Source organism: Anas acuta, chromosome 16 (assembly GCF_963932015.1).
Source record: "Anas acuta chromosome 16, bAnaAcu1.1, whole genome shotgun sequence".
Classification (NCBI taxonomy): domain Eukaryota; kingdom Metazoa; phylum Chordata; class Aves; order Anseriformes; family Anatidae; genus Anas; species Anas acuta.
In genome coordinates this window covers 11,714,634-11,739,358 of record NC_088994.1, presented here as the reverse complement: position 1 = coordinate 11,739,358, position 24,725 = coordinate 11,714,634, and the positions used below count along the sequence as shown (strand labels likewise).

General features: G+C 41.0%; 1 protein-coding gene and 2 long non-coding RNA genes across 3 annotated transcripts in view; 1 reads left to right on the top strand and 2 right to left on the bottom strand.

Annotated features, from left to right (window-relative positions):
- GNAS (GNAS complex locus) overlaps positions 1–24,725 on the bottom strand; it is a 150,312-nt gene that overhangs the window by 101,133 nt on the left and 24,454 nt on the right. The gene's annotated exons all lie outside the window — the stretch shown is intronic.
- Positions 52–24,561, bottom strand: LOC137865225 (uncharacterized). Its single transcript, XR_011101839.1, has 2 exons — positions 24,449–24,561; positions 52–20,002 (listed from the first exon to the last, which is right to left on the bottom strand). It is a non-coding gene; the product is annotated as an uncharacterized lncRNA (long non-coding RNA).
- LOC137865223 (uncharacterized) lies at positions 19,474–24,455 on the top strand. Its single transcript, XR_011101837.1, has 3 exons — positions 19,474–19,613; positions 19,759–20,027; positions 23,385–24,455. It is a non-coding gene; the product is annotated as an uncharacterized lncRNA (long non-coding RNA).

Here is a 24,725-nt window from a genome sequence, read left to right as displayed (position 1 = left end):
AGAGATTACGATACTGCTGAAAAAAGGCTTTTGACAAACAGGCTTCATGTCTTTCCTTTTTTTTTTTTTCCCCCCTAACTAAATGGATAAAACTTTGAGCTTACAACCCTGATGAAGCACCACTGTTAGCCCCAGTGGATCAGAGCTAGCTCTGAGTTCACTGGTCACCCTTTGTTTTCACAGGCGATTGTTAGCTGCAGATCAGGACGTCCATCTTACAACACAGAAGCCCCTCAAACCCTCCAGGATGACAAAACCCCTTATCTCCTATTGCAAACAATTCACATTTGTTAGGAAGTCGAAGATACCGAGCACTTTGCATGCCCCAGCCTACAGAAGAAAGAAACAGTTAATTACTTTTCACGCAGGACAGTTGTGCGGCTCCTTACGGGATCACGCTGTCCGCAGTTAACATGACCTCATAAACTTTTGGCTGTGAACTGCGGGGGTGGAGTTGTGACCAAACCAGTGTGCTCATTTGGAAGGGAAGATAGAGACTACATCACGCTTGAGCATCCCTTAGCAACCAGAGTCAAATGGCAATGCAGCTTTTGAGGAGGCTGTCAGCCTTCGCTGCTACTGGAATAGCCTGTGTTGCAGTTCCTGCCACAGCAGAGAAGACAACATTTCTGGCTCAAAAAGTAAAAGCAGCGGTGGTGATTTAACCATACAATTCCCTTTGTTTCCATTTATAGGGTATAGCTTATTTTCAGCAAGCCCTTTTTACTGGGAGGATACAGAGCTCAGTTAATCTGGGGAACACGTGAAACAAATGGTTCTCAGAGCAACACTTGATCTGCTACTTTAAACTCTTTCCACGTGAAAACCCAGACTGCAAACTTTGTGACCATAATCTGCGTGATATCAGGATTTACCTATGAAGGGCCAGGTGTGTGTGAAAAATAAATAAATAGTAATAATAATAATTAAAAAAAAAAAAAAAGAAAAAAAAAGGAAAAACACTCTCCAATTTAAAGCCATCAAGCAGGGGGGTCAGTGTACAGCAAACTTTGCAGCACTTCACTACTAATCTCAAAGCGCAGCTATGGCATGCATTTGAGTTACCTCCTCCACCCAGAACTCACACCCACAAGCCTGTTCCCCTCCTAAGATTTTGGGTCAGAGCTGCTAATCATGTTAAGGTGAAGTCTCAAGGGGAAGATAGTTTAATCTATTTTTCACTGAGCATTTGCAACCCTGTAGTTCAGCTGAACACACACTATTGTAGAATAATGTCTACACACTTTTTGATGTTGTTTGTTTGTTTGTTTAATGTATCTGTTCTTCCCCACTTTGTGATTTATTTGAAATTCATTATCTTTGCATATCTTTGTAAGAAATGAAGATTTTAGAGTGGTTAGGTTTTTTTTTGTTTTGTTTTGTTTTTTTGTCCTCTTCCTAAGGTTTTCAAGGGATTTAAAGTACTGGGAAAAAATAAACAATCATTGAATTTATATTAGAAAGGTGCTGAAAAAGTTCCCCCTGTGCAAAGCACCTTTGAGGCTCACAGTCTTTTAGTCTTTTGCAGAAATAAGAAATATCTGTGATTTTTTTAAGCAGCCTGCACGTTTGCTGCATTTTTTTTGTGCATTTTGCTGTCCTACATATTCACAGTGCTGTGGCTGGGCAGCTCTAGCAGGCTTCCTTCTTTTAAAAGTAGGCATTATCTCTGGGACAGATGGACTCTTTCAGTTAAAGGACATTTTTTAGTAGCACACGCTGTATATTGATACTTCTCTGCTTTGAAGTCTCTTTATATTTTTAGCTTTAGAAATGCAGAGCTGTGGGCCTTCATCGTAGGCCACAGAAGTGACTGCTACTCGAGTGTCAGATCTATCAATCTCAGTGCGTTTAATCCCCAGCAAACTTGTCTTTTAGTTAGTCTCATATGAGGATTAATTTAGGATATGGTTTAGACTTGGATCCATTTTTTTTAAATCTGCTTTGAAGACCAGAAGTGGCCCCGTGGCCCCTTGCACCGAATCGGGCCTGCTGCTTACGCCTTCCTTAGAAGGAGGCATCCTCCACGAGCTATCGGCCTGCAAAATCCTTTGGACTCTTGGAAGAACAAAACTTGGTGATAAAAAGGGAGACAGTTTCAAAGTCTCCACATTACCCTTTGACCTGCTGAACAAGGAACCCTTGAGTAATCCCAAGCCCATTTAAAGGAGAAACAAACAAATTAAAGCCAAACAATAATCTAAAAAGGAAAATCAAAGCAAACAGATTGGAGTTGGAGCAAGAATTCAATGTGGCTTTTTTTTTTTATTTGTTCCTTCTGCAGTGACCAGAAAAAAAATCACTTCAAAAAGTATTAATAGGTAAACAAGATTGGAAATTAAGCCGTTATCAATCAAACCCAGGGAGGGCAAACCAGGGTCATCAAGCAGAACGACAAGTTTGTCTGTCATATGGGAAAGAGCGAGCCTATCTGAATGCAATAAAACGAGCATTGTCAGGAAGAAATTAATGCACCACTAATGTATTCAATAAAGAACAAACACAAAACATTTAAGTACAGATACTCCAAAACAAACAGAATGAAAACGAGATACTTCCCTCTCTGGCAAAGAAGAAGAATGTTTCCATACAGAAATTCTAAACTTGAGAGGGATTTTTGTTTTGTTTTTAAATAAAAACAAGCCCAGAGTCTACTAATAGAATTAACCGAGACCTTCCTTTAAACCAAAGAAAAAAAAACTTGCCTCCCTCCTCTCACTTCGAAGCTTTTTCTGAGAAATATTAAAAGGGACTTTAAGGAACTCAAGGGATTATGGAAATAAAACACTGAGTAATAGCTTTTCACCTACTAGCTTTTCTTATTTTCTAACAGTTTTTTTTTTTCATGATATTCCTTCTCACTACTCATGCATTCTGCACCGTACTTTGTAAAGAAAAAAAAAAAAAAAAAAAAAACACAAACAACTCTTATGTAACAAAAGTACAAGCACATCCTAGCTCTCTGCATAACACATATGGAATGCTGATTACAAAAAAAAAAAAATTTGGAACATCTCGTTTCTGAGATTTAGTTTCAATATTTGTCAACATTCACGCCAGACCTACCCCTGACTGCAAACTTCTTTTGTAAAGAATTATTCTGTTTTAATTCTTGCCATGTTTGGGTCACAAAGCCCACAGAAGTAGCAGGGGCTGATGTTTTCTAAATACCAGGTTCCAGCTAGCTCCTGCAAGGAAGCAACAAGCTCCCGAGTCTTTCCTCTGCCGTGGAGGTTAGCAGAGAGCAGGGAGGCTCCTGGCTTCGCCTCCCCAGCACGCGCAGCAGCGTGAGCACGCTGCGCCAAGCAGTCCTGGCACCGAGCGCTTGTCCCAGCCGCACAGGGTGGGCGCGGGGGGCTGAGCACAAGCCAGGAGCAGCCGGAGCCCAGCCTGCTCTGCTCGCCCACTGCACCGGTGTTGCTGCTTACTGACACTGCATTCTCATTTTATGGAGCATAACAGGAAGGGGAATAAGAGGATTGTTAAAATAGTTTTCGTTAAGTTGTCACACAGGTTTTAATGCACTGTAAACATTCCTCTCTTTTACTTTTTTTTTTTTTTTAATAGAACGACGCTCAGGTTTTCACACTCAAAATGATTTTATATTTTAGTGGTAGCAAACCGCAGTATTCTCAATACCAGGAGCCATTATTAGAGATGATCTGCAAGGAATAACAGAACTGTGATTTTGCTCTTCCTTCTCTGCACTGCTAAAGGCCTGAAAGTGTTCCCTTTCAAAAAGAGTATTTTCTCCCATCTTTTTTCTTTACATGGAAAACTGTTAAGCCTAGATCCTAAAATTACATACAGACAGAATTATAGAATAGGGGTCTTTTGTACCCTATTTTTCCTGGAAGAATCTGTCTGTCTGGCAAAGTAACAGCATCATTACTTCTTAAGTGCCTTGATGTTAAATTAGAGAGTGCCCCACATACCCTAGGGCAGTTGCAGAATTTAGACCCTTTCCCAATGCTCTAAGTAAGTCTTTCTGGTGTGTTTTTTTTCTTTTTTTTTTTTTTTTCCCCCTTCAATATCAGCAACATATATAAAACAATCGTCTCAAAGCCTTTAGGTGTGCAATGGAAGATTCCCCTTGTCATTGCATCTCAGACACCAGCCAGGAGCAAGTACGTCCCTTGCTAGGGCTGTGGGAACCAGGCAGGAGTCCGGGCTCTGGACCCTGCTCCAGCCCCAGGCTGGCTCAGAACCTGTGGCCCAACACAGGGACTTTGCCTCTGCCACGTTAAAACCAGCAGAGGTGCAGGATTGTGCCCTCTGATGGACCCAGCACAGGGTATGTCTTCAGCATTCCTTCCCTTCTGTTTGAACACAGTGTCTGAATTAACTCTGCTCACAGGCCTGCTCGAGAGCTCGCAGAAGCCAACAAAACTGTCCATGGGAAAGAGGTGAGCTCTGGGATTAAGCAGCGGAAGAGGATCCAGGAGACCTGATCTAACATGGGACGCTCGATCCAGCACAGCCACCGATCCATGCATGACCTCGGACAAGCCACTTCCCCCTTCTGTGCCTCTTTTTCCAACTATCTTTTATCTGCCTTTGTCACATAGGTTGTAAGTTGCTTGCTTCCAATGTGTCTGCACAGAACCGAGAACCAAGGGACCCTGATCTCACTTCTGGCCTTTAAGCCCTTCTGTTAAATATTTCATCATAAAATAATTATTCAGAAAGGAAGCAATTTTAATAGGCTGTCTTCTTTTTATTAACACCTATTTTAACTCAGACATCCTCAGGAATATTAAATGAAAACGTAGCCTCTCTTATAACACAGCTTTTCTGAAATGAAAATGCTACGAAAGCTGCTAGTATTCTTTTGAGTCCTTCTGCCCCAGGCCCTCCAGCGAAGTCAGGGAAAGCCAGAACCAGCATGCTTTTTACATTCAAAGTATCACACAAAGATACTTTTTATTTTGAATTTTTTTTGTTAAAATGCCTGCACAGTTTTCAGTCTTTCTTCATACCCCACAAAGTACCAAACAGGGCAGAAACCCAGTGGTGTGCTCTTTCGCAGGTCGCCTCCAGGTTTGCTTTATGCTCTTCGGTGTTACAATAACGAATTTGTTTTTCCATTGCTCCGTGCATGCTCTCTTGTCTGACTAAGAGTGACCTATTCGCTTCTGAAGCAATCGGCTTTTTTACAGCTTCGTCTCCGCTGTGTAAACAGTGAGCGCGTCGCACAGCTGAGCTCCGTTCTGACTCGAAGGGACATGCAGGGTGCCAGCCCCGAGCCATGCAGCTGCTGTGAACCTGGCCTGTGCGACCACAGAGCTGCACAGGGACACCCCCAGCTTCATTCAGTGGGATCACTGTGACATTTTGTAGCACTTAGAGGGAACTTCACCCTGCCCTCAAAGCAGCCAAGGAGATGGGATTTGCGCTAGGGACGCTGCATGGGGCAGGGAACCTGATGGCTTTACACCACTGGTGGCCCCCACAATTTGCAGTGCTCTGGCAAAGCCCACGGCAGCTGCTGTGCCAAAACATGCCCAGGAACCCTGAGCCCTGGGATGGGCACCGGGGGTGCACCCTTAACCCCCTGCCGGCCCACCGCGGCCTGGTGCGGGGAGCAAGGCCGAGCCCTCCTGGCACCCGCGGCCCCGGCTGGAGGCCCGGCCCTCCCACATGGCTGAATTTCACACCCTATATATAAAATACACAGCCATACATTTATCCTCAAACATTCTGTGAATCGGTGTTACTGAGGGATATACTAAGTCCATACATATGAGCCTTAAGGAAGATTTGTCCAAGGAACTACTTCCAGAGGAAGTGCTGGGCAGCCACATTATTTGTTTTGTTTAAAATGATTTCAGCCTTGATAATGTCTCTTTATCAAAACTACACATGTGCTGAGCATGCACAGTGCTGAGTGTTGTGAGGCATACAGGAAGGGGTGGATTTAATTTATTTCTTTATTATGAATATGGTGGTGCTGTAAGGAGAATCCAGGCTGACAGCGTGAAATAAAGCCAAACTTTCCGATGATAGTTTGAGGCCTGAAGTTCCTGTGCTGCCTTTTCAAATTCACTCTTAAATTCTGTATTCCTAATCCTCTGCTCTGGACCATCTCATGAATGGACATGTGTATTACTATAGAGCTGAGCAAGTACCTCATAATGTTTTCCATTAATATTCATTTGAAAGAAAAATGGAGTTTAAGCTTCCTGCTTTTGCTTTCCTTGAGTGAAGAACCAAGTGAGGGAGTGCATAAATTCACAATTCACAGGCAAAGGTGACAAAGGCACACTGAAACACTGACACACTGCAAATATATCCCCGTCAAAACACTAACTCTGTTTTATGTTGTGAACATCATCCTGGCTATAAGGTTTGTTTAAATTTATTTTATGTCATGCCCTCCATGGTGGATTAAAGCATTAGTTTTGCTGGAGAGACTCAGTATTCAGTTGAATGATTACGGCCACAAAGCAGAAACAGAACCACCATGTTCTACCTGCACAGATCAACTCCCAGCTCTTAGCCTAGCAATATTTTTTAATTCTCCACCCTAAAAGCTGGCTTGGAGGAAAAAAAAATGGTTAGAAAGAATGGGCTTCAGTCTCTATGAAAGAGACTGCAGCGGACAAGCCAAGTGGAGGGAAAGCATAGGGATGCTGTCTGCATCTAACAAAAACAAGCTACAAGATCAAACTGTGCAGTAAAGACATGCAATAATGCTATTTTTTCAGAAATCTGTATATGCTAAGTACTGTTTAAGAGTAAAGTGACAAAGACTAGGAAATTCCTTGTCTCAGCCTGGCTTGCCTGGGATGAACAAAGGAATTCTCATTACCAGAAAGTTGAAACTAAGGAATAAATATATTGTGAAATGAAGACTATGAAATGCTGAAGTGGTGCTTTCACTATCTAAGTAAATGGACTGCAGGATCTCACTGCCCAAGAGTGTCCTACCCAAGGTCTGTTTATATAAGCACCAGTGAGAAACCTGCAGGTATGAGCAGATGACTCAGGTGAGAGGTGGTAGAAGTACACAGATTCACTGGCTGGATCCCAGCACACCAAACTGGTCTGCATGCAGACAGGAAGATGGGGCAAGACATGACAATAATAATCTACCATGACTTGAGACCTCCTGCCCTAGTAACAATTATGTAATTGTTACGGTCTCTTAATACTTGAGTAAGAAATCTTTTTATTGCATCAAGTTCTCGTGTCTGGACAGATATGCGCTGTGAATGAATCATTACTGACTAGCTTTGAAGACCCGAGCTGAAGAGCACTTCATCGTGTAAGCCACATATCTGGACACATCAACACTTATGGTCCAATTTTCTGGAGCCAGTTCTTTAGGTACATTACCCTAGGGTATGCTGCCTGTGAGAAACTCCAGTTTTCCAGTGGCATCCTTAAAGGTTTATGAAAGAAAGCAATATAGTCTTAGCAAAGGAACCTCTTAATCATAAACACCTAAGTCTTAGAATAACAAAAACAACAAACAAACTACTCCCCCCTCCAAAAAAAACACCACCAACAAAAAGCAAACAAAAACATATAAGCAAGGAAAGAATACAATTTAATAAACCAAACAGGCTTGAATTCACCTCTTGGCCTGACGTTACCTTTCCTTGGAGCCATGAGTCTGCCTCTGCTCTCTCTAGAACGTTTTGCTTCTTTGGGAGAGAGCACTGCTTCCCTAAATAATTTGAACTCCTTTTCTGCCCTTTTGCTTTTTTTTTTTTTTTTTCCCCAAACTGCTTATCAACTTCTCTGCAAAATGGTCACCATCATACGAAATTCTGCTGCTCATTTATTTTCAATGATTCCCAGCTTTCTCATTTATCCTCTTGGAGGTGCTCCTCTCCTTGGCAAGGACGTAGTGCATCTTAAACATAGGCCTATATTTTAATTCAGCACAGAGGTTACAGCACAGGACGAAGGATTCAGTGAAGGTTAAGGTGTTCTTAAAGTGTGTGTTCTCTAAACCACAGTTTGACTCACATATGCCCCCAAACAATCATACATTAGCAATTATAATGATCTTTAATTAAAAAAAAAGAAATATGTTGCTGTTCTTACAGATAAGGATCTATAGAAATACTTGTATAGGTGCCATGAAAGTCTATTTTTCAAACTACATTTTGGTGGGGGAATATTTAACTACCTTACCTACATTGCTTGAATGCTACTCTAAAATGAACCTCTTTGAAGTTTTCTTATTAAAAAAGCTTTAAAAATTAAGCAGTTTGAATTATTTTTCTATGAACCATATAATCTTCTTAAGTAGTAAAAAGTTAACTTTAGCTCAAGTCATTCTACTTGGAAAAAGATGATAAAAAAGCAGTAGATTCATGTGTCTTGCCCTACATTTTCTCTAAATGTAACATCTAACCCCTGATTGTTACAATTTTTCATGGTAAAGCCTTCTGAGTGTTTATAGCCAGCAGACTCTGGCTTTTATACTGGAAAGTCTGTTATATAAATGTCATTTTCATTTATATCCTCAGTTATAACAAAGTCATTAATGCAGCTGATTCCTAAGAAACCTTATATTTTAGCAACTAGTCCTAGCTCTGGTACTTGATAATGTAAACACGTCTAACACACAGCACAAGAAACTTGTACCTCGGAGATGCTATGTTTTTTAAACCAGAGTTAGAGGCTAAAGTCACACACCATTCCTGATGGAAGTATCAATTGTCAAAGAGCTAGGTTTTGTTTCCAGAGAGCCACGATCACCTAACTACATTTCGTAGTTGCACGCAAGTGATTTTGTAGAGCGTAGTTATCAAATATTTGGTACAGACAGACAGAAGAAATGACGTTGGGTTGTGGCTTGGATCCTAAGGTCATATAAGACTGGAATTTGGGTTTGGATTCCACAGCACTGAAATTGCTCTTCAGAGATTCCATCTCTGTCGATACCAGAACCAGAAAAAAACTCCTTTCTGTTTTTTAATCCTACTCAAACCCAAATATTAGAAGCACGTTAAGATCTATGAACCAACATATCTGGCTCCTTGCCATGTGCTGTATTAATATGCCATATTTAGCCTCATTCTCTAGTACTCAGGCATTTAACCTGTTACCTCCAGCCCTTTCATCCACATCCAGTATGCCACTAACCAACATGGTTTGCCCCTTTTCTTTCTTTCTTCCATTCTGTTAGCTGTTTGACACACATTTAACGCGGCTATCCCATGGCACTGGGAAAAGTGACTGTTAACTTGTGCTCCCTCTACTGTCTGATTTGCTTCCAGCATTTGCTTTGCATGAACACAGCAATATCGTAGAAAAAAAAATTCAATTTCTTCTAACAGAAAGGTCTATTATTTACCACAGCTTTAGAAGTTACTATGTTAACTTGCTAAAACACATGCATAGCAAATTAAGTGCCTAAATGTATAGACTAGACCTTCAACTAGCATATCAGCTATCCAGAATTCCATATATTATAGACATTTTGTCTTGATCTCCTGTGAACCTCCAGGCTGAAATGAAGGAGTCACATGAAGCAACCATAGTAGCTAATATAAAGTACTTCAGAACTGTCAGGTAGCCCTAACTTCCATCAAAATCAATGCAAATTGCAATTATATCCCCCCTTTAAAAGGTCAGGCCACTTAAAAACGTGATTATTAGACTAGAAAGTCCTCAATAAGAGATCAGGAGGCTGAGTTCCAAGTCCTGATCTAGGGATTTGTGCTATGCTTAGCCAGACCCGCGGCTTTTCCTTGACACGGTTCTCACTCCTCATCTGTCACGGAAAAAGCATCTTCATGTTTTACATTGGCAGTAAGCAGCTGTAAAGTGGGGAGGGGAAGAGGAACAGCAAGACTTGGTGCCCCTTCTGTGGCGATTCCTTTCCATGAACAACATGGGCGTTTTCCACGGCTTCTTGCAAAGCAGATCAAAGCAATGAAGACAGCTTTAAATTGCAATTAGAAGCTCCTATCACGCACTCTGAAGCTCGGAACAAAGAATAAACCATGGAGTTCGCACTGTCTACAGATCAAACAGTGAAGCACTGCAGCTGCTCGCTGCTGGAGTACTGCTTGGGGCTCTCACGGGGCTCTTGGCGATGATGACAAGTCGTATCCTCTCAGTACAGTGAGGAACATCAACTGGACGAGCTACCATACATTTGTGGGTTTTTCACCTGCGATATGACCACAGGGCCACTGTGGATGTGGACAGCTAAGTACAAATACCAATGGTGAGGTGGAAGGCTATCTATGCAAAATGTGTGCATTATATGCGAGATATCCTGAAGGTATCTGATCCATTGTGCACACACTACATCAAGACTGGCTTTGTATTTCCATGTGATGCCACAACAAGATAACATTTGTTTAGAAGTAACAGTTTTGCTTGATTACTTTCAGAAAAAATTAATATTTAGCATACTGTAGATGAACTAAGAGGTTCACATTGTTTTTTGTCTGAAACACACATTAAAATAAATTCTAATAAAAAATAAGTCTTTAAGTCTTCGTTCATACTGGCAAGTAAACTGGCTGAGTATAAAAGCCAACGGTATGATTGACTACCTTACCAATGTTACAACTGTTCCACTAAATAGGTATTTCAGAATTTGCTTCCTTGCAGAAGAATCCTTAAATAAGCTTTCTTACAAGGCTTAAAAAATCCCATACTTTAGGACATATTTCCTGTTTTCTTGCTGTATTTAACTATACTTTCAGAACGAAATTTATTTTTCTTTAAATAAAGATCCAAAAATCAAACTTTAAGAGTACGGAGAAGATCACAGAAATCTATCTTGCCGATTTCAATGCAATGAAATTGTTTAATGAATGCCCACAAATCTTTATAAAAATCAAAACAGTGAACACATTAACAAATTAGCATTATGAGTATATTTAGCCCTCAGACATAAAAGGCACGTCTGCATATTCCCCGGAATGGAAAACTTCTGTAAGTAAAACTCAAATAATAATTAAATCCCATTTCATTGATTAGTTGTGTCTGTTACTTTCTTCTGCCTGCTTTTAGATTCTGAAAAGGATCTCACTAACACTCATTTTCTTCTACTTCCTTTAGCACTGTGTGTGGTGGGGCAAATTCACAATGCAAATTCATGTAAAAGTATGCAAACTGATTTTTTATAGTATATAATCACCAACTTTCTGTGTTGATCAGCAGCTTTTACACTACCTCTAGTTAGACTCAGAGGTGCATATCAAATCTGGCATTGTGAAGACTTTGAATCTGAAATGAGTGTTTTTAAGGAAACTTGTGTGCTACCTTACTCAGGTCTCCAGAGTTTCTAGATGAGCAAACTAACCTTCCCACCACAGCTCAGAACTCCTTCTACTATCAGCATCACTTGTCTGTTGACTCCACATACCAGTTACACACCTTCTTAATCCTTCATGTAAGCTTTGCAACAGCTTTATAAATTCCTTATTGTTTCTTACTAAGAACAGCGATGTTCCCCTTCCCCCCAGCTGCTCAGCTGCAGTTTTCATTTACAGATAGAAAACAGAGCCTGTTTCTACAGTGAGGAAAAAAAGAGTACACACCCTTGCAAGCCCTCCTCGGTGAAAGTCCCCCAGTACTTATTTTAAGAGGTGAGGCTCTTGTATTACAAAACTGGTTAGAGCTGGACAAGTCAATGGCACTCTGCAGGAGAACATTTATGAAACAAACTGGAAAATCATATTTTAATCAAAAGTCAGACATCGATTCTACTTCAATTTGATATATTTGAAACAATTCTGAAAGCTAAATTCAGCTTCTTAAAGCCTTTTTTGTGCACATTTTTTCTGTAATGAGGGACAGGACTTCTTCATAAACAAATATTGGGGAGGAACCAAAATAAGTTGATACTCAGCTGCTGAAAAAAAATCAAAAGTACCTAAAGACCAGATTTCAAACGGTATCTTGGTATCTAAAGATTCAGGTAGACCTCTGAAAGGGCTTCCAGGTGGATCTGTGTGGTGGATCTATTTATTTTTCATACCTACCACAGTATCTGCAAAAGAATCCCATTAGGAACTCCTCTGTATTTTTATGCAACTAAACACCTCTAAATCTGAATTATACAACTCAGAATCTACATTTTATCTTTAAAAGATTGTTCAGGAACACAAAGCTACGGGAGCAGCAGCTGGTGCAGGAACACGTCTGTGTTCCCACGTTCTGGGCTGCAGTGGCAATCAGCTGGACGGGGCTGCCTTACTCCCTGGCATGCTTTTTGGAGTCAGACTTCAGGCTTCTGAGCTCTTTGCATAGATTCAAAGAGGGGAGGTTTATAACTGCTCCTCTTTCTGTTTGCATATTTTAAACAAGCACCCACAAACGGATACTTGGAAAGATACTTAATTGGGAAGCTTACAAGCTATACATATTAATGTACAGCAATGCTAATGCTGTATATTTAATACATCTAAACAGAAAAGCACCTGCCAGCAGGCACATTAATTTTCTTGTTATTTTCTTGTTATTTCAAAGTACTATTTCTTAATATTTACTGATTGCGATTGGTATTCTGTTGTTTATTCAGCTTTTTACTTCCTTTCCTTTTTTTTTTGTATCTAGAACTACCATGTTAAGTAGAATCCCTCTGCACAATAACCTATGCCTTCCTTTCCTTAAATGATCACTACAAATCTTCTAACTAATATTGTCTGTAATACAACTCGTTATGCAAGTATATTTTTGCATTTGCCAGGGTGTGATTCTAAGAAATTTGTGTGTGTGTGTGTGTGTGTATGATATTACATAAGCTTGAAATAAGGCTTTACCCACAACTGCAAGCACAGAGTCAAGCTAGAGGGGATTCAGTGTTCCTTCAATCATCCTGGCACCAACATTCATACCCAGGCTAGACATCTGTACGTAATTCTACAGAAAACTGCTTTATTCACCAGTAATCTTCTGTTGTAACTATCATCTCTTTCAGAAAGCTGTGAAAACGTTCTTTCTGTGGCCCTTATCATTTTCAGATTAAAGAATTCCCCATTAGTTACAGGACCCGTGAGCACTCACTGTAAATCAACAAGCTGTATGTATAAAATTAGCCCTTACAATATCCAGCCCAAATCCCACAAACTGCTCTGAACTTTTTCTTCCTTTTTTGCCAGTTGTCTATCTTTTGCAAAGCTGCCATCATCTGCTCTCTTGCAAATTCATGGTTTTCAGGGGGTTCTTGTTTCTGCTGCCTTCTCAGATTACAATTTCTTTTGTGTTAATTAAGCTGAAAAATTGAAAGAATGTCGCTGACTCTACAAAGAACACAAAACAGGCTTGCTTGAAAAGCTAAAAATAGATTGCTCTGTTCAGAAGACAGACTACTCAGTCTTCAAACTATTTGTACAATGCGAATTAATTGCAGATGGCCAATTCATTTATTTAGACCTCTGTGACAGAAATGAAAGTGCTACTGCGACTCACTATGTGCACAGAGCTCCTTTCAGGTAGTTGGGTCTAATCAGAAAAAGAGGTGGCACGTTTTTTATTTTCTGGAAGTCAATTTGTCAAAAAGTTTTTTGATTTGATTCTCTCTCCCCAACATCCCGGTCTCTCTCCCAACGGCTAGGGTTTAAGATGTGACACTGATGTGCACTAACTAGAAGTTACGATGGCAAGTCCACATTTACTTCTAGCATTCACAGTATATGCTGTAAATCAGTTACATCCTTGTGATTAAAAAAAATATTTCATAATGATGTAAATGTTGCAACAAAGAGCACCTAGACTATTTGAATTATTTGAAATCAATGCTCTTTTTTACCCTCAGTGTTTGTTTTAAAAAGCATTTTAATTTCCTTTTTCTTTTTTTTTTCTTTCTTCCTTAAAAGCAAAGGAAGAGATTTTTTTTTTTTTTTAAATGTTATTGATTTAACAGGAGATAATTCAGGAAAATCTAAATGGAAGCTGATATTCCATCCTGGCTTTTATTGTTAGATAAATGGGAGGTTTCCAAAAATACCATCTATTAACTGGGGTGTATAAACTGTAGCCGTGAAATAAAAATACCATTGAACGAGATAAATTGTTTGGGAAACAGAATGATCTGTACTAGGACTTTACAGCAGATCCTGAACAGCGTGAGGCCTCTTTTGTGCTAGAAAACTAGAAAGTTGTCATTTGGGAGTCTAAATAATGCCAAGAAAAAGAAACTAAATATCAGAGTCCCTTTCCTCCAACTCCAGTGTCTATCCTTTGCAATTTTACTACTTAGCAGTCTCTAAATCCTTGTTTGCAGACTTACTGGCTTGAAAAATGTGCAAAAGTTGATCCACACAGGGTCTGAGCTAGCAGGGTTGTAAGAAAACCTCCCAAGAAGCTTCAGGTGGTTTGATATCTAGCATGCTGATAGTATCACAGATATTACATTTTTCTGTTACTATTTTAAATAACATAATGTTGCTGTCTGCATTTCAAAGTAGTGATGTTACATCTTAGGTCTTTAAATAAAGGATGGTATATATAAAGGCATCCAGCCTTACAAGCCAAAAATACAGCTTGATGCAGAAATGAATTAAATTTTCTGCCTGGACAAGTGATAGTAATCTACTGAAACTTAAGTACCAGTCTCCTCCACTGTTTAAGCTCCTTCTGAAATACTTCTCATGAAGTTGCTCATACTTATCAGTTATCACAGACTTAAAAGGGGGGCAGACATCATCCCTACCCTATATTTTAAGCTATATTCCTTTGCTGTAACTTCACTGAAACTCTCATCGAGGTCAAGGGAAGTAACTCGTCTTCAAGCAATACAAAACCAGCTACGCAGTTAGGCTACGGTTGTAAACACATCTTCCTTCTACTTTTACAGACTACAGAAAGTAGAGAGAGAGCTACCATCTTCCTAACAAGAAACAAATCCCTTCCTAAGGAAAGAAACTTCACAGGATGCCTCTTAAAGATGAACTCTGTCCTGCACGTTTCATGCATTTCCTGGAAATGCAGGCGATACCTGAGGTGGAGCAGAGGACAATAAAGCTGCAAGATAGCAAAGGTCAGATGCCTTCAGCTCCATCCACAAACCAGGCTGAGCCACCCGTCAGGTCAATCCAGGCACAGATTCCAGGTTTGGGGAGGGGGCACCCTTAAAATGCTGCTGTATGCTCACGCAGTGCAGTTACACGTGCCCCTAGTCCTCGAAGGACTTACAGCACAGCTTGCTCACCCTGACGGGGTCCACAACACCCTCAAAACACTGTTTTTCCTTTCAGCCCCAGCTGGAAACGAAGCCACGGACTTCAGCGAGGCCAGGCCGCAAGGAGCATGCCCCCAGGCACAGTGGCAGCGCCCGCGGCTCACCGAGGTTTACTTCTGCAAATGAACTGACTTAGACAGAAACTAATCTTGGTTGAAAAGTGAAACGCTTGGCCACATGCGTAGAAGAGGAATTTGTTGTTGTTTTTCAAGGCATGCAGTAAGGAAAGTGGTATTGGGGAAGCACCACCAGACCGCAGCGGCATCCGCCAAGCAGCCCTCTCCTCCTGGTGACTTGGTTCCTGCTGTAAAATAAACCGGCATCACCAACATCCCATTAAAATGACCAGAAAATATTAAACTACCCATTCATAGGGACTGACCCCATTGCTTTTGCTGAGAGAAGCAAAGGGCAGCAGATTGAAAAATAAATACAAATAAACAAGTGCCTGCTGCTGGAGAACAGCACTACCCCAGCAGCGAGAGCTCAAATGAAGACAGTGCGGTTCTTGCATCCTTGAGGACAAAGCGTGTTATCAGCGCTGCCATGGGGAGCGACCAGTCTGTGCCTTTGCACTTCTCCAATTCTTTTTAATTTTCCACTCTGGATTTATTTATTTATAAACTGTGGTGGGCCAGACTCTGTAGGGATCGTGTCCTTACGCAGGCACATGCTACCTTCTCTCAAATGAGAAACATCTTTGTTTACTTAAGCTATTTTTGTTAGACCTTTTTTTTTTTTTTTTTTTTTTTTGCTGGTCCTGAAGAGTTTTGCCTTGCTTAAGTAAACATCAACATCTTTGGCAGAAGCACCACCCTGGAGTGCCCACAGAGTACCCTGGTAGACCTCATAAAGGTGACATATGTATATATATGTTTAGTGCTTGCTGAGGCAAATCATGTCAGCCGAGGTCTTTCTAGTAAATAGAAGAATAGTAAAAATAAGGTAGGTAAACTGACAGCTCAAAAGGAGGAACATCACCTCAGGAAGTTATTTTTTTGTTGAGCCCTTAATGAAGGATGATAAAATATCAGTGTCTGTGTTGTAAATTCTGATGCTTCACGAGAGGGAAGGGGGGAAAAAAAACAGAGCACACAAAACAGAGATGATTTAAATAGTGTTTCAGCATTTTTATCCAAATTTTTAAGATGCTGGACTAGCAGGAATTCTAGTACTTCTCTCTAGCATGTTGACTATGTGTTCTTAAATACTTTTTAAACCCGGAGGAGTGCTGCAATTTAGCACCTCTCCAGTTGACAGCACAAAAAGGAGAAGTGTCAGAGCACTCGTTCTCTGAATGGATTTGTCCCTTCCCCAGTGCCCCACGTTGGCCTACCGTGGCATCTCTGAGACTACAGAAGGATGCTGAAGTCAGAGTTTATGCTGGTTCTTGCATATCTACAGCCCCTACCCAACAGAAAGTTGGCCCTCTGGATATAATTAGAGCTCAAGGAATAGCCTGTCTTTTAAACCGCAAGGACAGAGATCAGGTTCCACTATTATAAAAAGGAGAAAAACCTTATTTGTATAGACTGCAAGATTTCTGAAGTATAGAAAATGAAGATATGCCACGGTTACTCAGGATGACTTAGGATCTGCAGCATGTATGCTTTCATAGGTTGCTGTCTTGTTTTTATTTCCCAATCAGGTTCCATGAAAGGAACATTTTCTTCCATTTTGTTAAAAAAGAAAACAAACCATCAGATAAATATCAACATGGTTAAACTAAAATAAATCCATCATCCTGTAAATTTTTAAATAACTCAATATACTGTTATGTTTTGAAATGGTATAAGACAAATTTCTCCTCCTCTATAATTCAAAAACAGCCTTAACCAATTACTTCAAACTTTTCCCCAAACGAGACACATCTCCTTTGGCTCAACATTTCACATGAGAATTTTCAAGCCAAAAGGAGTTTCTTCCACAGATGAAATTGGAAATGAGAGATTAAAATCACCCTAATGATAGGTACTTGGTTATGCCTTTTAACTATGGACCCATGCCCGTATCTCTATAATTGTGACAATATTTTTCCAAGCAGAGTATCGTGTTGTATGTAACATTGAAACTTCCTGGTCTCTACTCCTTCTCCTCTGCTGCATGGTTACCATCTTATTTTTATAAGCATTCCATTCTGGGGCTGGCCCTTTAGCTCTGGCAGAGCCAAGCAGCTTCTGCTTTAAAGCGGCTATTTTGCAACTAGCTGCTGCTTGCTGCATCTCCCTTTTCCAGCCAGCGAGTACCTGTAATGTTTTCCTCACCAGCTACTGAGAAACCAGCACTTTCTCACAGGTGCTGGCCCCTAAAACAGTGCACCCGGCGGGAATAACGAATGGTGACCTGGACCATGCAGGGATCAGTCAGGGTGGGCTTTGGTGCTGTTTCCTTTTTGGAAGGGCTGCAAAATGGCTGGTTTTACATGAGCTCATAACAAAAATAATTCTAGATTCACATCCTGCTCACGCTGGCACTATGCTGCTGGACCAGTCAGGCTTGCATCAAAGGCAAGTTTTCATCGCCGCTCCAAATCAAAGGCTAAACATCAGGGGAGCCACCAACAGCACCACCAGGCACTCCTGGCCACTTCTGGCTCAAAAGCAGTGGTCAGCAGGGCAATGACAGCAAACTACATGGATTAAATATTTTAAGCAAAGTACCTATGGTATGATTACTTTACTTGGGCTGTTCTGTAGTGAGAATCCAACCCTTTACAAATAATAATGCCCTATTTTCCCCCCTTAAAAACAACACATTAAAAAAAAAAAGCGACTGAATTTAGAGCAGCCAAAACTCTGTGTATTGCCTGGAGGAGAGGTCTGCCCATCCAGGCTGCCAGGGAGGGAGGCTTTTTTCTTACAATTAATTGCCTACAAGACAAAGCAACTACCTTGACCTAGAGGAAGATGTGGTTGTTTCCTTCCCATCATTTTTCTCAGTCTTTAAACTGCTGTAGACAAGTGTCACACGCTCTGAAGTGCACACAGGCGGACACTAAGAGACGAATTCAAGCACGGTCACAGCCCCAGGAGCACCTCAGCCTCCTGATGCACTGAAGAGCCCTCAGTACATTTTCAGCTGGTCTCCACTCCAGATCAGGCATCTGCATCACAGCAGTACATCATGGATTTGTAGCAGAAGCTACTCGCTGCTCTGGCAGGCAGTAATTAGATTACACGAATTACAGAAATGACGGGCTGGTTGTCTACTCACTGTACGGGCAGCCTGGAACGGCCTGGATAAGAGCAAAGCATTCAGATTAGCACAGGGATGAGCTCAGTGTAAATCCAAATAATACCAAAATAATATGTATTAATGCATGATGCCTCTGAACCAGCACGCTTGCTATTGCAATGCTTATCCTCTGCTGGCTATTTCACCAAAATGACAACATGAAATGTACCATGTACGAGGCCGTCTGCTCATTTGCTTTTCTCAGCATCACACCTTCCACATCGTTCAAGCTTTTTATTAGAAAACACAATAATATGTGGGAAAACCCCATGACCATGCCTGCATGAGCACTGCAGGCGTGCTGTACAACGGCGACCACAACTACAGTGCTCCAGACACTGGCCTACAAGCGAGTGCAACAAGCATTCAGCTTTGCTTATAAAACTCCCATATATAACACAGCCACAGCATGTAGCTTTCAAAATCAGAGTTGGGTTTTCCCACTTAGAGGCAGCCAACCTGCTGCCAGGGGGCCATCAGCCACCAGCGCTGCATCACGAGGCACCTGCAGCTGTGTTACCTCTGCATCATATCCACTTTCCAGCTTGACTGAACCCATAACGTGGCTAGCAAATCGTTCAAATCCTATTTAAAAGTTGCATTTCTCCAACACAACTGTAATGGCAAAGCAGGGCTTTGTGTATCGGGATCACGGGCGATGCACAAACCCCTGGAAGCAGTCGTGTGCAAGAGGAGCACTAACGGGCGTCTCCCTCGGGCTGCACGAAAGCGTTTGAGTAACACGAACGCAGCTCCCAGGGGCTCTGCCTCAGCCTCTGACAACAGCTGTGGGTGGAACTGGAGAATATTCCATAGTTTTCCACATATAGGAAGCTTGGAAATGCACGCCAGGGAAGGAGGGCGAGGAAGGCAGGGCTGCCAGCGGCAGCTGGAGGATTTTCACTGCCCAGGGCTGCGCATCAGGGCACGGCCTCCTCTGCATGTTTGGTGATGCACAGTGCATTTAGGAATTCTCAGTCGAGCAGCCTATCTGCTCACAGAGTCACAGCGGCACGAGCAGAAGCGCGTATTTATAAACGCCATGCAAAAAAAAACAGGATGAGTAGGACCGGGGCTCTCCAGCTGCAGTTCTGGTTACGCCAGACAGCTGCTCTGTCAAAAATGCTGGGAGAAATGCTTCATTTCTTCACAGGGGATGCCTTCAGCAGGAGTCTGCTTTGGCAGCTAGATGCTGCCCAAGGGAGAGATCGTGGAGGTGATGTTTAAGATACGGGTGGTATGCACTAGATACCTGGCTATGTATTTCTGACTCAGAGGGATTTGCAGAGAGAAGAAAAAAAATATCCGGGTAAGCACTATTAACCACCATATAATCATGACTGCATTTTTTTTTTCCACAGCTGTTCAAGCAAGCATCTTGCATGACTCCTGAGCTTGCAGCCCAGCACGTGAGGCTGCAGCTGCACAAGACCCGAGCTCTGCCCCAGCTGCTGCAGCCATTGCCCACTGACCCAGCACCAGCACCGGTCTGTCCTCATCCTCGTCCTCATCCTCGGCAGCGACAGGGGACGAGGGAGGAGCTCCACAATTAAAGTTAGCATTTCAGCGAGGGCCATCCTCAAGCCACAACAGAACCGGCACAATCTGATGGGAGAAATCGGAATAATAGGTTGGTACTGACCCTCGGTTCGGGCAGCAGCATGGAAACAAACTCTAGGTAGCTCTTACATCTGAAAGCCTTGCGTCACTTTAGCAAATGTTAATTGCATCAGTGGTTTTACTGTAGTAAGTTTCTTTTTCCTTTCCAGTTTTCTAAAGCCTTCGGAATATTTCAGAGGGAATCCTTCCCAAATATGCAAACAGCAAGTCAATGCTCAGAGTTTTTTGCCAAGCTGCCCTTTCCCGACATTTCTCACACACACACAAAAAAAAAGCACGATTAAAAATAGTATTAAAAATAATAAATAAAAAACAGAAAGGGACTAGAGTTTAGCAGGTCTAGTACTGCAAACAGCTAATCAAAAATCATTGCTAACACAGCCATACGTTTCCTTGTCCAGCGTGGCCTCCTGATGATAATGTGCTCCCTTTTAATCAGAAGTAATTTAAATGCCTGCTCCTGCTGTTGCTCACGGGAAAGCAAAGTGCAGCACTGAGGCAGCAAGATCAGACCTCCAGCGAGCTTCTGAGGCAGCTCCAGCTCCTGGGAGTCTTCTGGCTTGAGACAGCACTTGGAGGTTTTTATTATTTGAATCGTGTCAAGAATATCTTGGGTTTGTGTTTTTTTCACCAAAGACCCCCAGTATTTTCCTTGTTTTAATTAATTAACTTTCCCTGGGGGGAAAAAAATACTAAGGATAAGTAACAAATGTCGTAATTGGCATCTCACTAATTGCATTCCTTCTTTTATTTAGAAATACTATGCTACAGCTTCTCAGAACATGAGTTTTCCATATGTCGTTTTTTAGCACTTAGAAAAATGTTAAAAATTTATTTCCATCATGATTTAAGAAATTTAATTTTAAAGTTCAAAACCAAATGATCAGGTATCACTTTCTCCAGTCACTTAAGATTCCTAAATTTCTATTTGTGGTTGCTGCTATCAAATTCCCTACTTTTCCTTTAAATATAGATGTTGCAATTGCAATGTTTAGCACTACGGTTACAGTTCACATTCAGGACAAAGCTGACTCCTTAGCACTCAGCCAGTATAAATGTACAGAATGATCTTCAGATATATCTTAACCAGTCTCAGCCATTTCTATGCCTTTTAGCACAGAGTTTACAGTAACACTGACAAAATAAAGTATACTAATCTGATAATCATGTAATATTATTTACATGAAAACTCTAAATATAAATTCATTAAGAAAATCCTACAACAAAATTATGAAAAACATTAAAAATATCCATCTTATTCTTAACATTCAAAAACTTAAATATTTAGCTTATATTAAGGCTACATATAAATTTGTTACTATAATATCAGGAAGAAGCAAATCCAATAATTTTAATTAATAAATGTTATGTATCCCATCTTGAATTTGATATATTAAATATAATTTTAAAAGAGAGAGAAAAGAGAGAGATGTTTCCAAGGAAAAATGTAAGCATCAAAAAGGTTGACTCAATCCTTCCCCCTCCCTTTTATAACATGCAATAGGAAAAGGTTACCAGGAAAAACAGTAATTATCTTAGAGATGTTTTACTTTGCAATTACTCTACTAATTTTTTCTAACAAAATATAGTTCTTCAGTTAACTTTCTAGAGAACAGTACTGGTTGGTTACCATGCATCCAAAACTTCTGTAAAAATCATCCTGAACAAAGAAAGCAAGACCACAGCTGTGACTGTCCAGATATAGAATATCTTCAGGTCATCAAAACTAATATTTCACACGTTCTCAAAACTGTCTTACCATATTATCTATATGAAACAAATATAGTTTATCTGACATTTTAATAACTTAAGTTATCCCTTTCAAATAACATGGCAAATTATCACTGTACTCTAGATTCTGATAATTAAACGTTTCTAAAAATTATTTTAGAGGGTAGTAAAAATACCCATAAATGTTTCAGTCCCTATTGCGTATGTTTGCAATGAGATCTTCACCATCACACCTTTGGCAGGAGGGGGGGGATTAATTTTATTACTTAGAGGTAACATAGTCAAAGGATTCATTTCTTTAAAGCTCAGGCAAATTAAAAAAAAAAAAAAAGAAAAAACATCATTGTGGAATTTTGTCATCTAAAAAAACCACCATAATCCTAAGAGAATCTTAATTATCTGTTATCAATTACCAACATGAAGAAACACATCACCTGCATTCCCAAAATTGGGAAAACAACAAAATATTAAAGCAGTTATGAAGAAGAGCAGAATAACTCAGAAGATAATGCTAACAATTTAATATCTAACAAGTTAACAGACCTTTATGTGGAAATACAGGAATTTAATATGCTATAGGTATTTATAGTACTTTTTCTACACATTTGCATTTACAGTATAATCGCAAGACTTTTTTTTATTTTTAAAAAAAAAAACTTTCACTCTTGCACCACTAAGGCAATTTGGAATTAGACTTATATATTCAACAGTCCACTAACACCATCAAAAAAAAACCAGGTGACTAACCAATACTTCACTATTTCTGACAAACAAAATCTTTTTACCTAGACAGTAAAATAATAGACTTTTTAAATAACTTTATCTTGTGTGTACCCATCTCAAACTCCTTCACAAGATTTATAATCTCAGTTTAATTCCTTTGCAGACTCCCAAGGGACTAATTTCAGTTACATTTGAGCTGTTTTCTCCCAGTTTGGATTTAATACATTACGGAGGGCAACAAATATTAAGTATGTAAAAAGGTAACAATTTAAAAATGACAATTCCTGGAAAAAACATTCTTTATGTGTTAAATTCCCTGAAGAATAGAAATGGCCAAGATGTGTTTCAGACATCTGACTATTAGTCAACTATTGTTAAAGTGATCCAATTATTAAATAGGCAAGAATTATTTATTTTACTTATATAAACTATCCTTCTTTGACGGGTCTGGAATAAATTAACACATCCACATGTTTCTTTGCTTACTATGCCAAGAAGAATGACTAATATTTTTCTATAATAATATTTTGATAAGAAAATGAATGTTCAGTTTAGATTTGTAATATGAGTTTCTGCATAGTTTTTATGAGCTGAATCAAATATGAAATGATCAAATTAGAAGGATTTGAACAACCTAATTTAAAAACAAAACAGCTTTGCTCAAATACAAAAAGTATTTTCTTTGCTACTTTATCAAATGAAAGCATATTTGGGCTGTCAAAAATACACTGGTTAGAGGATTTAGACAGGCTTCATCTGAAGTACATTTAAACATCAAAACTAATTTAAAATGATCTAGAGAAACAAGCTGTGGAATGTCCAATCCTCAAAAAAAAAAAAAAGTAATTAAATGCTCAGGGCTTAGCTTACTAAATACAATTACGGACATCCACCTCCTTTCTCCCCTTGCCAGATAAAATGCCCTCACCCGGCCACCTCCAGCCATGGCAGGAGGACTCGTAACAGCTTGGAGGCTGACCCCAGACCTGGAAGAGGGGGAAGGCATCCGTCCACCTACATTATAACGCCAGGATTTCCAGACGCGTTGATAAGACACCAACGCAGAACCTGGAGCAGGCTCACTCCTCACGCCTACTCCTCCTGGCCACAGACACGAGCCTGGGGCGAGGGGCAGCCTGCGGACCCCACTGGACATTGGGGGAGATGTTATAGGATGCTGTCCTGCAACACCTGGTGCTCCTAACCTGCGTGACAAAGCACCAGGTGGAGAGCTTCAGATCCTCAGTTCCACAAAATAAAACTAAAAACGACAGTCTGATTGAAACTGTAGTTGCCTCTACACTACAGGAGCTTTCTGTTTTTCCCTACCCAGTGGCTGGGGCAGCTTCAGGAAACAGGTCTGCCTGTCTGTCACAATAATTGTTTCTGCCTCAGTTATCTAGTCCAGTCAAAACAAGCCAAGTTCATAGCCAGAGCTGCAAGAGATTTTGAACAAGATTTCTGCGAGCCCCTCTGCGAGCCGAGCATCTCCCTGACACCCAGCACGCCTCACCCCACTGCTCCCCAGCTGGGACCACCTCAACATCACCCACCCCAATATGCAACGGGACCGCTCGGAAGAAAAAATCCACTCAAGGTCTCCCTGTCCTTTCCTATCACACAGCTGACTGCTCCCTCCCTTCACCATCGCGCGGTCCCCTGGAGACAAGCCTGCACCTTCCGGGCCGCAGGAAGCAGCGTGGCCCCACTGGGGCTGGGGCCCCGGCTGGCTGCTGCCCTTGAGCCGCTTCTCTGCGGATCCGTGTGAGATTTATAATCCAGCTGGCTGCCTGGCTGCTCTGCCAGAGCCGGGGGGCCAGAGCGGGACAGCAGTGCTCGGGTCTGCACGCCTGGAAGTGAACGGAGGGTCTTGCAAAGCAGGACCGCTGTCACAGAAAACAAACAAAACCACCACCCCCCAAAAAAAGATCCCACACCAAAAATAGTTCAAGAGAAAGAGAAAAGTGAAAAACCAACCCTGAAAGGCTTTCTAGCTGGTCTGTCCCCAGACTATGCAGGAGGCTCAGCAAAAGAGGAATTTGTCCCCCACCCCCTCTGGCACAAAGTTGCAGCACGCGCAAACAAACAAAGAAAAATCCATAAAAAACGCCAAAAAAATATCCAAAGCTCATCCTCTGCAGTGTACAGGGTGCTTCTTTAATATTTTCAATCTGCAGAGGGATTTAGCTTTGGGCTTTCTTGCCGGCGAAGTCAGAGGGAGCAGGGCAGGAGCGGATCAGAAGGGAGAAGTTCC